This window comes from Hyla sarda, unplaced genomic scaffold (assembly GCF_029499605.1).
Source record: "Hyla sarda isolate aHylSar1 unplaced genomic scaffold, aHylSar1.hap1 scaffold_144, whole genome shotgun sequence".
Taxonomy (NCBI): domain Eukaryota; kingdom Metazoa; phylum Chordata; class Amphibia; order Anura; family Hylidae; genus Hyla; species Hyla sarda.
This window is the reverse complement of record NW_026608070.1, coordinates 242,690-256,426: the sequence shown is the minus strand read 5'-3', so window position 1 is coordinate 256,426 and position 13,737 is coordinate 242,690. Positions and strand designations below refer to the sequence as shown.

The following is a 13,737-nucleotide window of genomic DNA, read 5'->3' as shown; positions in this document are numbered from 1 at the left end:
TGCCTATCATGTCATGCCCTACCTGCACAGGTGTGCTGGCTACTCAAATGATCCAATTAAGGAGGCCATTTAGTCAGCAGCAGCAGAAGTCCTGTGCCTGGACGCTCCAACAGCGGCCAGACACAAGCAGAAGCAGAAGCAGCAGAAGCAGCAGCAGCACCACCTTTTGTTTTTTGGCTGCAGCAGCAGCAAGGCCCACAGGGCTGGCTAGCTGGCTAGCCAGCAAGCAGGTAGCAATGAAAGTAGGAATCTTTCTTTTTAACCCTGTAAGGGGGTGGTGCACTGTACCCGAAGATACTGCCATATCGGGTCAATGCATAGGGCGACGGAAGCAAGCTTCGAAATCGGCCCCCGTTCTCAAAAATCCATTTAATATATGGTCCCCAGATAGGGGACGTATCAGATATTAAACTGATAAGAACAGATACTACACTTGATCTTAGCCAAAAGGCCGAGAAGCGATAACCGTGAAAGGGGCGGGCCCAACAAGGTGCCCTTCATGGGCACTATCACTGCTTGCTGTCAGGGAGGCTGCCAGACAATTTTCCATGCACACTCTGGGCTGGGGGGCAGTCAACCACCAGTACACACAGCAGAACCTAAACCCATACCATTATTGCTAAGCAGCAAGACAGGGGCCCATTGCACTCCCACGGGGCCTTTTTAAATGCAATCCATAACCCGGATTTGCCAGGAACCCTTCTTACTCCTCCTACTTGCATGTGACACTGGGCTTAGGATCTGCATAGGAAACACACACACAAGCACACACCTACCTTTGTTGCCTGCAGATGCCTCCTTGGCTGTCCCCAAACGGTATCAAACCAACACCCACGGGAAGCTGTAAGCATAGAGGACATGCCTGCACCCCATTGGACTTACCTGTGTGGGTTAAACCCGGGTTATTTGACAACCTATGGCGGTGATGGTTCTGCTCAGGCAGAGCAGTGCTGATGCTCCTCATAAAGCTGTCGCTGCTGTGAAGGTTCTAGGTGACATCACAAATCCCTATGGTTACATACACAACAAAGCTGGGTTGTTGTTGTTTACACTCTGCAAGGCCTGTGGAAGTGAGTGACATCATAGCACTGTAGTTCTGAGGGTTCTAGATGGATGCAACAATCTCCTGTTGCTTCTATGAAGGCCATAATAGACGACATCACCAAACAGCTCCATAGTCACATACACAGCAAAGGAGAGATGTTGTTTACACCTAGTGATGTCAGTGGTATTGAGTGACATCACAGCACAGTGCTAAGGCTCCTGGGCCTGGACACAGCAGCGGCTGCAATATCTCAACGGAGAATACGTTTATATATATGTGTGTGTGTGCGCGTATATATATATATATATATATATATATATATATATATATATATATTTCTCCGCCGAAATCACTTTTAAACCCATTTCCACCTTTTTTTCCCTTCTCTTCCTCTTACTTTTTTTTCACGTTTTTTTACGTTTTTCTCCTTTTCGCCTCTTTTCTGGGCGTATTATTCTTCTTTTTCTTCTTTTTTTTCGTCTAATGCATACCCCATCAGTGCAGCAATGCTTATTCAATACCGCCAGCAGATGGAGACACTGGGGGATAATTTTCTAAGGATTTATACTGATTTTTCCTGTCTGAATTTGTCGCACAGAAAGTTGCAGGCCAAATATGTGTGACATTTCTGCGACTTTAGCTTCTAGAGCATTTTTACAACATTATACATAGGTGCTGAATACATAAAAAGCGACTGTTCAGCGACAGACAAGTCGCATCGGCTGAAAGTAGGCCAGAATGTCAGTCCATGTTGGAGCAGGTTTAGATACAGTCTAAAGTATAGATCTCAAAGTCTGTGCACAGAATTTAGCAAGGGCCTCGCACCTTCTGATGCATCAGGTAGGTGCACAATAGCATAGCCTAACCCTCTGTACTTTGGTCTATATTGATGCGGGACATAGACAGCCAGCTGATGACCAATCCATTAGTGCAATGGATGGCTGGAAGCATTTGTCTTTGCCTTTGCAATACCACAGAAGCAATGCATGGTCAATGTACAGCAATGACACACCTGTGTGAACAGCCAGGAGACCCCCCCCCCCCCATGTTATGTTACATAGTTACATAGTTAGTACGGTCGAAAAAAGACATATGTCCATCAAGTTCAACCAGGGAATTAAGGGGTAGGGGTGTGGCGCGATATTGGGGAAGGGATGAGATTTTATATTTCTTCATAAGCATTAATCTTATTTTGTCAATTAGGAACATTCAGCACCCACCCGCTATCAAGGCAGCTGCCTATCATGTCATGCCCTACCTGCACAGGTGTGCTGGCTACTCAAATGATCCAATTAAGGAGGCCATTTAGTCAGCAGCAGCAGAAGTCCTGTGCCTGGACGCTCCAACAGCGGCCAGACACAAGCAGAAGCAGAAGCAGCAGAAGCAGCAGCAGCACCACCTTTTGTTTTTTGGCTGCAGCAGCAGCAAGGCCCACAGGGCTGGCTAGCTGGCTAGCCAGCAAGCAGGTAGCAATGAAAGTAGGAATCTTTCTTTTTAACCCTGTAAGGGGGTGGTGCACTGTACCCGAAGATACTGCCATATCGGGTCAATGCATAGGGCGACGGAAGCAAGCTTCGAAATCGGCCCCCGTTCTCAAAAATCCATTTAATATATGGTCCCCAGATAGGGGTCGTATCAGATATTAAACTGATAAGAACAGATACTACACTTGATCTTAGCCAAAAGGCCGAGAAGCGATAACCGTGAAAGGGGCGGGCCCAACAAGGTGCCCTTCATGGGCACTATCACTGCTTGCTGTCAGGGAGGCTGCCAGACAATTTTCCATGCACACTCTGGGCTGGGGGGCAGTCAACCACCAGTACACACAGCAGAACCTAAACCCATACCATTATTGCTAAGCAGCAAGACAGGGGCCCATTGCACTCCCACGGGGCCTTTTTAAATGCAATCCATAACCCGGATTTGCCAGGAACCCTTCTTACTCCTCCTACTTGCATGTGACACTGGGCTTAGGATCTGCATAGGAAACACACACACAAGCACACACCTACCTTTGTTGCCTGCAGATGCCTCCTTGGCTGTCCCCAAACGGTATCAAACCAACACCCACGGGAAGCTGTAAGCATAGAGGACATGCCTGCACCCCATTGGACTTACCTGTGTGGGTTAAACCCGGGTTATTTGACAACCTATGGCGGTGATGGTTCTGCTCAGGCAGAGCAGTGCTGATGCTCCTCATAAAGCTGTCGCTGCTGTGAAGGTTCTAGGTGACATCACAAATCCCTATGGTTACATACACAACAAAGCTGGGTTGTTGTTGTTTACACTCTGCAAGGCCTGTGGAAGTGAGTGACATCATAGCACTGTAGTTCTGAGGGTTCTAGATGGATGCAACAATCTCCTGTTGCTTCTATGAAGGCCATAATAGACGACATCACCAAACAGCTCCATAGTCACATACACAGCAAAGGAGAGATGTTGTTTACACCTAGTGATGTCAGTGGTATTGAGTGACATCACAGCACAGTGCTAAGGCTCCTGGGCCTGGACACAGCAGCGGCTGCAATATCTCAACGGAGAATACGTTTATATATATGTGTGTGTGTGCGCGTATATATATATATATATAAATATATATATATTTCTCCGCCGAAATCACTTTTAAACCCATTTCCACCTTTTTTTCCCTTCTCTTCCTCTTACTTTTTTTTCACGTTTTTTTACGTTTTTCTCCTTTTTGCCTCTTTTCTGGGCGTATTATTCTTCTTTTTCTTCTTTTTTTTCGTCTAATGCATACCCCATCAGTGCAGCAATGCTTATTCAATACCGCCAGCAGATGGAGACACTGGGGGATAATTTTCTAAGGATTTATATTGATTTTTCCTGTCTGAATTTGTCGCACAGAAAGTTGCAGGCCAAATATGTGTGACATTTCTGCGACTTTAGCTTCTAGAGCATTTTTACAACATTATACATAGGTGCTGAATACATAAAAAGCGACTGTTCAGCGACAGACAAGTCGCATCGGCTGAAAGTAGGCCAGAATGTCAGTCCATGTTGGAGCAGGTTTAGATACAGTCTAAAGTATAGATCTCAAAGTCTGTGCACAGAATTTAGCAAGGGCCTCGCACCTTCTGATGCATCAGGTAGGTGCACAATAGCATAGCCTAACCCTCTGTACTTTGGTCTATATTGATGCGGGACATAGACAGCCAGCTGATGACCAATCCATTAGTGCAATGGATGGCTGGAAGCATTTGTCTTTGCCTTTGCAATACCACAGAAGCAATGCATGGTCAATGTACAGCAATGACACACCTGTGTGAACAGCCAGGAGACCCCCCCCCCCCCCCCCATGTTATGTTACATAGTTACATAGTTAGTACGGTCGAAAAAAGACATATGTCCATCAAGTTCAACCAGGGAATTAAGGGGTAGGGGTGTGGCGCGATATTGGGGAAGGGATGAGATTTTATATTTCTTCATAAGCATTAATCTTATTTTGTCAATTAGGAACATTCAGCACCCACCCGCTATCAAGGCAGCTGCCTATCATGTCATGCCCTACCTGCACAGGTGTGCTGGCTACTCAAATGATCCAATTAAGGAGGCCATTTAGTCAGCAGCAGCAGAAGTCCTGTGCCTGGACGCTCCAACAGCGGCCAGACACAAGCAGAAGCAGCAGCAGCACCACCTTTTGTTTTTTGGCTGCAGCAGCAGCAAGGCCCACAGGGCTGGCTAGCTGGCTAGCCAGCAAGCAGGTAGCAATGAAAGTAGGAATCTTTCTTTTTAACCCTGTAAGGGGGTGGTGCACTGTACCCGAAGATACTGCCATATCGGGTCAATGCATAGGGCGACGGAAGCAAGCTTCGAAATCGGCCCCCGTTCTCAAAAATCCATTTAATATATGGTCCCCAGATAGGGGACGTATCAGATATTAAACTGATAAGAACAGATACTACACTTGATCTTAGCCAAAAGGCCGAGAAGCGATAACCGTGAAAGGGGCGGGCCCAACAAGGTGCCCTTCATGGGCACTATCACTGCTTGCTGTCAGGGAGGCTGCCAGACAATTTTCCATGCACACTCTGGGCTGGGGGGCAGTCAACCACCAGTACACACAGCAGAACCTAAACCCATACCATTATTGCTAAGCAGCAAGACAGGGGCCCATTGCACTCCCACGGGGCCTTTTTAAATGCAATCCATAACCCGGATTTGCCAGGAACCCTTCTTACTCCTCCTACTTGCATGTGACACTGGGCTTAGGATCTGCATAGGAAACACACACACAAGCACACACCTACCTTTGTTGCCTGCAGATGCCTCCTTGGCTGTCCCCAAACGGTATCAAACCAACACCCACGGGAAGCTGTAAGCATAGAGGACATGCCTGCACCCCATTGGACTTACCTGTGTGGGTTAAACCCGGGTTATTTGACAACCTATGGCGGTGATGGTTCTGCTCAGGCAGAGCAGTGCTGATGCTCCTCATAAAGCTGTCGCTGCTGTGAAGGTTCTAGGTGACATCACAAATCCCTATGGTTACATACACAACAAAGCTGGGTTGTTGTTGTTTACACTCTGCAAGGCCTGTGGAAGTGAGTGACATCATAGCACTGTAGTTCTGAGGGTTCTAGATGGATGCAACAATCTCCTGTTGCTTCTATGAAGGCCATAATAGACGACATCACCAAACAGCTCCATAGTCACATACACAGCAAAGGAGAGATGTTGTTTACACCTAGTGATGTCAGTGGTATTGAGTGACATCACAGCACAGTGCTAAGGCTCCTGGGCCTGGACACAGCAGCGGCTGCAATATCTCAACGGAGAATACGTTTATATATATGTGTGTGTGTGCGCGTATATATATATATATATATATATATATATATATATATATATATATTTCTCCGCCGAAATCACTTTTAAACCCATTTCCACCTTTTTTTCCCTTCTCTTCCTCTTACTTTTTTTTCACGTTTTTTTACGTTTTTCTCCTTTTTGCCTCTTTTCTGGGCGTATTATTCTTCTTTTTCTTCTTTTTTTTCGTCTAATGCATACCCCATCAGTGCAGCAATGCTTATTCAATACCGCCAGCAGATGGAGACACTGGGGGATAATTTTCTAAGGATTTATACTGATTTTTCCTGTCTGAATTTGTCGCACAGAAAGTTGCAGGCCAAATATGTGTGACATTTCTGCGACTTTAGCTTCTAGAGCATTTTTACAACATTATAAATAGGTGCTGAATACATAAAAAGCGACTGTTCAGCGACAGACAAGTCGCATCGGCTGAAAGTAGGCCAGAATGTCAGTCCATGTTGGAGCAGGTTTAGATACAGTCTAAAGTATAGATCTCAAAGTCTGTGCACAGAATTTAGCAAGGGCCTCGCACCTTCTGATGCATCAGGTAGGTGCACAATAGCATAGCCTAACCCTCTGTACTTTGGTCTATATTGATGCGGGACATAGACAGCCAGCTGATGACCAATCCATTAGTGCAATGGATGGCTGGAAGCATTTGTCTTTGCCTTTGCAATACCACAGAAGCAATGCATGGTCAATGTACAGCAATGACACACCTGTGTGAACAGCCAGGAGACCCCCCCCCCCCCATGTTATGTTACATAGTTACATAGTTAGTACGGTCGAAAAAAGACATATGTCCATCAAGTTCAACCAGGGAATTAAGGGGTAGGGGTGTGGCGCAATATTGGGGAAGGGATGAGATTTTATATTTCTTCATAAGCATTAATCTTATTTTGTCAATTAGGAACATTCAGCACCCACCCGCTATCAAGGCAGCTGCCTATCATGTCATGCCCTACCTGCACAGGTGTGCTGGCTACTCAAATGATCCAATTAAGGAGGCCATTTAGTCAGCAGCAGCAGAAGTCCTGTGCCTGGACGCTCCAACAGCGGCCAGACACAAGCAGAAGCAGAAGCAGCAGAAGCAGCAGCAGCACCACCTTTTGTTTTTTGGCTGCAGCAGCAGCAAGGCCCACAGGGCTGGCTAGCTGGCTAGCCAGCAAGCAGGTAGCATTGAAAGTAGGAATCTTTCTTTTTAACCCTGTAAGGGGGTGGTGCACTGTACCCGAAGATACTGCCATATCGGGTCAATGCATAGGGCGACGGAAGCAAGCTTCGAAATCGGCCCCCGTTCTCAAAAATCCATTTAATATATGGTCCCCAGATAGGGGACGTATCAGATATTAAACTGATAAGAACAGATACTACACTTGATCTTAGCCAAAAGGCCGAGAAGCGATAACCGTGAAAGGGGCGGGCCCAACAAGGTGCCCTTCATGGGCACTATCACTGCTTGCTGTCAGGGAGGCTGCCAGACAATTTTCCATGCACACTCTGGGCTGGGGGGCAGTCAACCACCAGTACACACAGCAGAACCTAAACCCATACCATTATTGCTAAGCAGCAAGACAGGGGCCCATTGCACTCCCACGGGGCCTTTTTAAATGCAATCCATAACCCGGATTTGCCAGGAACCCTTCTTACTCCTCCTACTTGCATGTGACACTGGGCTTAGGATCTGCATAGGAAACACACACACAAGCACACACCTACCTTTGTTGCCTGCAGATGCCTCCTTGGCTGTCCCCAAACGGTATCAAACCAACACCCACGGGAAGCTGTAAGCATAGAGGACATGCCTGCACCCCATTGGACTTACCTGTGTGGGTTAAACCCGGGTTATTTGACAACCTATGGCGGTGATGGTTCTGCTCAGGCAGAGCAGTGCTGATGCTCCTCATAAAGCTGTCGCTGCTGTGAAGGTTCTAGGTGACATCACAAATCCCTATGGTTACATACACAACAAAGCTGGGTTGTTGTTGTTTACACTCTGCAAGGCCTGTGGAAGTGAGTGACATCATAGCACTGTAGTTCTGAGGGTTCTAGATGGATGCAACAATCTCCTGTTGCTTCTATGAAGGCCATAATAGACGACATCACCAAACAGCTCCATAGTCACATACACAGCAAAGGAGAGATGTTGTTTACACCTAATGATGTCAGTGGTATTGAGTGACATCACAGCACAGTGCTAAGGCTCCTGGGCCTGGACACAGCAGCGGCTGCAATATCTCAACGGAGAATACGTTTATATATATGTGTGTGTGTGCGCGTATATATATATATATATATATATATATATATATATATATATATTTCTCCGCCGAAATCACTTTTAAACCCATTTCCACCTTTTTTCCCTTCTCTTCCTCTTACTTTTTTTTCACGTTTTTTTACGTTTTTCTCCTTTTCGCCTCTTTTCTGGGCGTATTATTCTTCTTTTTCTTCTTTTTTTTCGTCTAATGCATACCCCATCAGTGCAGCAATGCTTATTCAATACCGCCAGCAGATGGAGACACTGGGGGATAATTTTCTAAGGATTTATACTGATTTTTCCTGTCTGAATTTGTCGCACAGAAAGTTGCAGGCCAAATATGTGTGACATTTCTGCGACTTTAGCTTCTAGAGCATTTTTACAACATTATACATAGGTGCTGAATACATAAAAAGCGACTGTTCAGCGACAGACAAGTCGCATCGGCTGAAAGTAGGCCAGAATGTCAGTCCATGTTGGAGCAGGTTTAGATACAGTCTAAAGTATAGATCTCAAAGTCTGTGCACAGAATTTAGCAAGGGCCTCGCACCTTCTGATGCATCAGGTAGGTGCACAATAGCATAGCCTAACCCTCTGTACTTTGGTCTATATTGATGCGGGACATAGACAGCCAGCTGATGACCAATCCATTAGTGCAATGGATGGCTGGAAGCATTTGTCTTTGCCTTTGCAATACCACAGAAGCAATGCATGGTCAATGTACAGCAATGACACACCTGTGTGAACAGCCAGGAGACCCCCCCCCCCCCCCCCCATGTTATGTTACATAGTTACATAGTTAGTACGGTCGAAAAAAGACATATGTCCATCAAGTTCAACCAGGGAATTAAGGGGTAGGGGTGTGGCGCGATATTGGGGAAGGGATGAGATTTTATATTTCTTCATAAGCATTAATCTTATTTTGTCAATTAGGAACATTCAGCACCCACCCGCTATCAAGGCAGCTGCCTATCATGTCATGCCCTACCTGCACAGGTGTGCTGGCTACTCAAATGATCCAATTAAGGAGGCCATTTAGTCAGCAGCAGCAGAAGTCCTGTGCCTGGACGCTCCAACAGCGGCCAGACACAAGCAGAAGCAGAAGCAGCAGAAGCAGCAGCAGCACCACCTTTTGTTTTTTGGCTGCAGCAGCAGCAAGGCCCACAGGGCTGGCTAGCTGGCTAGCCAGCAAGCAGCAATGAAAGTAGGAATCTTTCTTTTTAACCCTGTAAGGGGGTGGTGCACTGTACCCGAAGATACTGCCATATCGGGTCAATGCATAGGGCGACGGAAGCAAGCTTCGAAATCGGCCCCCGTTCTCAAAAATCCATTTAATATATGGTCCCCAGATAGGGGACGTATCAGATATTAAACTGATAAGAACAGATACTACACTTGATCTTAGCCAAAAGGCCGAGAAGCGATAACCGTGAAAGGGGCGGGCCCAACAAGGTGCCCTTCATGGGCACTATCACTGCTTGCTGTCAGGGAGGCTGCCAGACAATTTTCCATGCACACTCTGGGCTGGGGGGCAGTCAACCACCAGTACACACAGCAGAACCTAAACCCATACCATTATTGCTAAGCAGCAAGACAGGGGCCCATTGCACTCCCACGGGGCCTTTTTAAATGCAATCCATAACCCGGATTTGCCAGGAACCCTTCTTACTCCTCCTACTTGCATGTGACACTGGGCTTAGGATCTGCATAGGAAACACACACACAAGCACACACCTACCTTTGTTGCCTGCAGATGCCTCCTTGGCTGTCCCCAAACGGTATCAAACCAACACCCACGGGAAGCTGTAAGCATAGAGGACATGCCTGCACCCCATTGGACTTACCTGTGTGGGTTAAACCCGGGTTATTTGACAACCTATGGCGGTGATGGTTCTGCTCAGGCAGAGCAGTGCTGATGCTCCTCATAAAGCTGTCGCTGCTGTGAAGGTTCTAGGTGACATCACAAATCCCTATGGTTACATACACAACAAAGCTGGGTTGTTGTTGTTTACACTCTGCAAGGCCTGTGGAAGTGAGTGACATCATAGCACTGTAGTTCTGAGGGTTCTAGATGGATGCAACAATCTCCTGTTGCTTCTATGAAGGCCATAATAGACGACATCACCAAACAGCTCCATAGTCACATACACAGCAAAGGAGAGATGTTGTTTACACCTAGTGATGTCAGTGGTATTGAGTGACATCACAGCACAGTGCTAAGGCTCCTGGGCCTGGACACAGCAGCGGCTGCAATATCTCAACGGAGAATACGTTTATATATATGTGTGTGTGTGCGCGTATATATATATATATATATATATATATATATATATATATATATATATTTCTCCGCCGAAATCACTTTTAAACCCATTTCCACCTTTTTTCCCTTCTCTTCCTCTTACTTTTTTTTCACGTTTTTTTACGTTTTTCTCCTTTTCGCCTCTTTTCTGGGCGTATTATTCTTCTTTTTCTTCTTTTTTTTCGTCTAATGCATACCCCATCAGTGCAGCAATGCTTATTCAATACCGCCAGCAGATGGAGACACTGGGGGATAATTTTCTAAGGATTTATACTGATTTTTCCTGTCTGAATTTGTCGCACAGAAAGTTGCAGGCCAAATATGTGTGACATTTCTGCGACTTTAGCTTCTAGAGCATTTTTACAACATTATACATAGGTGCTGAATACATAAAAAGCGACTGTTCAGCGACAGACAAGTCGCATCGGCTGAAAGTAGGCCAGAATGTCAGTCCATGTTGGAGCAGGTTTAGATACAGTCTAAAGTATAGATCTCAAAGTCTGTGCACAGAATTTAGCAAGGGCCTCGCACCTTCTGATGCATCAGGTAGGTGCACAATAGCATAGCCTAACCCTCTGTACTTTGGTCTATATTGATGCGGGACATAGACAGCCAGCTGATGACCAATCCATTAGTGCAATGGATGGCTGGAAGCATTTGTCTTTGCCTTTGCAATACCACAGAAGCAATGCATGGTCAATGTACAGCAATGACACACCTGTGTGAACAGCCAGGAGACCCCCCCCCCCCCCATGTTATGTTACATAGTTACATAGTTAGTACGGTCGAAAAAAGACATATGTCCATCAAGTTCAACCAGGGAATTAAGGGGTAGGGGTGTGGTGCGATATTGGGGAAGGGATGAGATTTTATATTTCTTCATAAGCATTAATCTTATTTTGTCAATTAGGAACATTCAGCACCCACCCGCTATCAAGGCAGCTGCCTATCATGTCATGCCCTACCTGCACAGGTGTGCTGGCTACTCAAATGATCCAATTAAGGAGGCCATTTAGTCAGCAGCAGCAGAAGTCCTGTGCCTGGACGCTCCAACAGCGGCCAGACACAAGCAGAAGCAGAAGCAGCAGAAGCAGCAGCAGCACCACCTTTTGTTTTTTGGCTGCAGCAGCAGCAAGGCCCACAGGGCTGGCTAGCTGGCTAGCCAGCAAGCAGGTAGCAATGAAAGTAGGAATCTTTCTTTTTAACCCTGTAAGGGGGTGGTGCACTGTACTCGAAGATACTGCCATATCGGGTCAATGCATAGGGCGACGGAAGCAAGCTTCGAAATCGGCCCCCGTTCTCAAAAATCCATTTAATATATGGTCCCCAGATAGGGGACGTATCAGATATTAAACTGATAAGAACAGATACTACACTTGATCTTAGCCAAAAGGCCGAGAAGCGATAACCGTGAAAGGGGCGGGCCCAACAAGGTGCCCTTCATGGGCACTATCACTGCTTGCTGTCAGGGAGGCTGCCAGACAATTTTCCATGCACACTCTGGGCTGGGGGGCAGTCAACCACCAGTACACACAGCAGAACCTAAACCCATACCATTATTGCTAAGCAGCAAGACAGGGGCCCATTGCACTCCCACGGGGCCTTTTTAAATGCAATCCATAACCCGGATTTGCCAGGAACCCTTCTTACTCCTCCTACTTGCATGTGACACTGGGCTTAGGATCTGCATAGGAAACACACACACAAGCACACACCTACCTTTGTTGCCTGCAGATGCCTCCTTGGCTGTCCCCAAACGATATCAAACCAACACCCACGGGAAGCTGTAAGCATAGAGGACATGCCTGCACCCCATTGGACTTACCTGTGTGGGTTAAACCCGGTTATTTGACAACCTATGGCGGTGATGGTTCTGCTCAGGCAGAGCAGTGCTGATGCTCCTCATAAAGCTGTCGCTGCTGTGAAGGTTCTAGGTGACATCACAAATCCCTATGGTTACATATACAACAAAGCTGGGTTGTTGTTGTTTACACTCTGCAAGGCCTGTGGAAGTGAGTGACATCATAGCACTGTAGTTCTGAGGGTTCTAGATGGATGCAACAATCTCCTGTTGCTTCTATGAAGGCCATAATAGACGACATCACCAAACAGCTCCATAGTCACATACACAGCAAAGGAGAGATGTTGTTTACACCTAGTGATGTCAGTGGTATTGAGTGACATCACAGCACAGTGCTAAGGCTCCTGGGCCTGGACACAGCAGCGGCTGCAATATCTCAACGGAGAATACGTTTATATATATGTGTGTGTGTGCGCGTAATATATATATATATATATATATATATATATATATATATATATATATTTCTCCGCCGAAATCACTTTTAAACCCATTTCCACCTTTTTTTCCCTTCTCTTCCTCTTACTTTTTTTTCACGTTTTTTTACGTTTTTCTCCTTTTCGCCTCTTTTCTGGGCGTATTATTCTTCTTTTTCTTCTTTTTTTCGTCTAATGCATACCCCATCAGTGCAGCAATGCTTATTCAATACCGCCAGCAGATGGAGACACTGGGGGATAATTTTCTAAGGATTTATACTGATTTTTCCTGTCTGAATTTGTCGCACAGAAAGTTGCAGGCCAAATATGTGTGACATTTCTGCGACTTTAGCTTCTAGAGCATTTTTACAACATTATACATAGGTGCTGAATACATAAAAAGCGACTGTTCAGCGACAGACAAGTCGCATCGGCTGAAAGTAGGCCAGAATGTCAGTCCATGTTGGAGCAGGTTTAGATACAGTCTAAAGCATAGATCTCAAAGTCTGTGCACAGAATTTAGCAAGGGCCTCGCACCTTCTGATGCATCAGGTAGGTGCACTATAGCATAGCCTAACCCTCTGTACTTTGGTCTATATTGATGCGGGACATAGACAGCCAGCTGATGACCAATCCATTAGTGCAATGGATGGCTGGAAGCATTTGTCTTTGCCTTTGCAATACCACAGAAGCAATGCATGGTCAATGTACAGCAATGACACACCTGTGTGAACAGCCAGGAGACCCCCCCATGTTATGTTACATAGTTACATAGTTAGTACGGTCGAAAAAAGACATATGTCCATCAAGTTCAACCAGGGAATTAAGGGGTAGGGGTGTGGCCGCGATATTGGGGAAGGGATGAGATTTTATATTTCTTCATAAGCATTAATCTTATTTTGTCAATTAGGAACATTCAGCACCCACCCGCTATCAAGGCAGCTGCCTATCATGTCATGCCCTACCTGCACAGGTGTGCTGGCTACTCAAATGATCCAATTAAGGAGGCCATTTAGTCAGCAG

At 46.0% G+C, this 13,737-nt stretch overlaps 6 non-coding genes across 6 annotated transcripts; all 6 read right to left on the bottom strand.

Moving 5' to 3' along the window:
* Positions 1-272: 272 nt before the first annotated feature.
* LOC130307687 (U2 spliceosomal RNA) lies at positions 273-463 on the bottom strand. Its single transcript, XR_008856848.1, has one exon. It is a non-coding gene; the product is annotated as a U2 spliceosomal RNA (small nuclear RNA).
* A 2,090-nt stretch (positions 464-2,553) lies between these two features.
* Positions 2,554-2,744, bottom strand: LOC130307794 (U2 spliceosomal RNA). Its single transcript, XR_008856953.1, has one exon. It is a non-coding gene; the product is annotated as a U2 spliceosomal RNA (small nuclear RNA).
* A 2,065-nt stretch (positions 2,745-4,809) lies between these two features.
* LOC130307686 (U2 spliceosomal RNA) lies at positions 4,810-5,000 on the bottom strand. The gene has a single exon (XR_008856847.1). It is a non-coding gene; the product is annotated as a U2 spliceosomal RNA (small nuclear RNA).
* Positions 5,001-7,090: 2,090 nt separating this feature from the next.
* LOC130307685 (U2 spliceosomal RNA) lies at positions 7,091-7,281 on the bottom strand. The gene has a single exon (XR_008856846.1). It is a non-coding gene; the product is annotated as a U2 spliceosomal RNA (small nuclear RNA).
* Positions 7,282-9,369: 2,088 nt separating this feature from the next.
* Positions 9,370-9,560, bottom strand: LOC130307684 (U2 spliceosomal RNA). Its single transcript, XR_008856845.1, has one exon. It is a non-coding gene; the product is annotated as a U2 spliceosomal RNA (small nuclear RNA).
* A 2,092-nt stretch (positions 9,561-11,652) lies between these two features.
* Positions 11,653-11,843, bottom strand: LOC130307790 (U2 spliceosomal RNA). The gene has a single exon (XR_008856948.1). It is a non-coding gene; the product is annotated as a U2 spliceosomal RNA (small nuclear RNA).
* Positions 11,844-13,737: the final 1,894 nt, after the last annotated feature.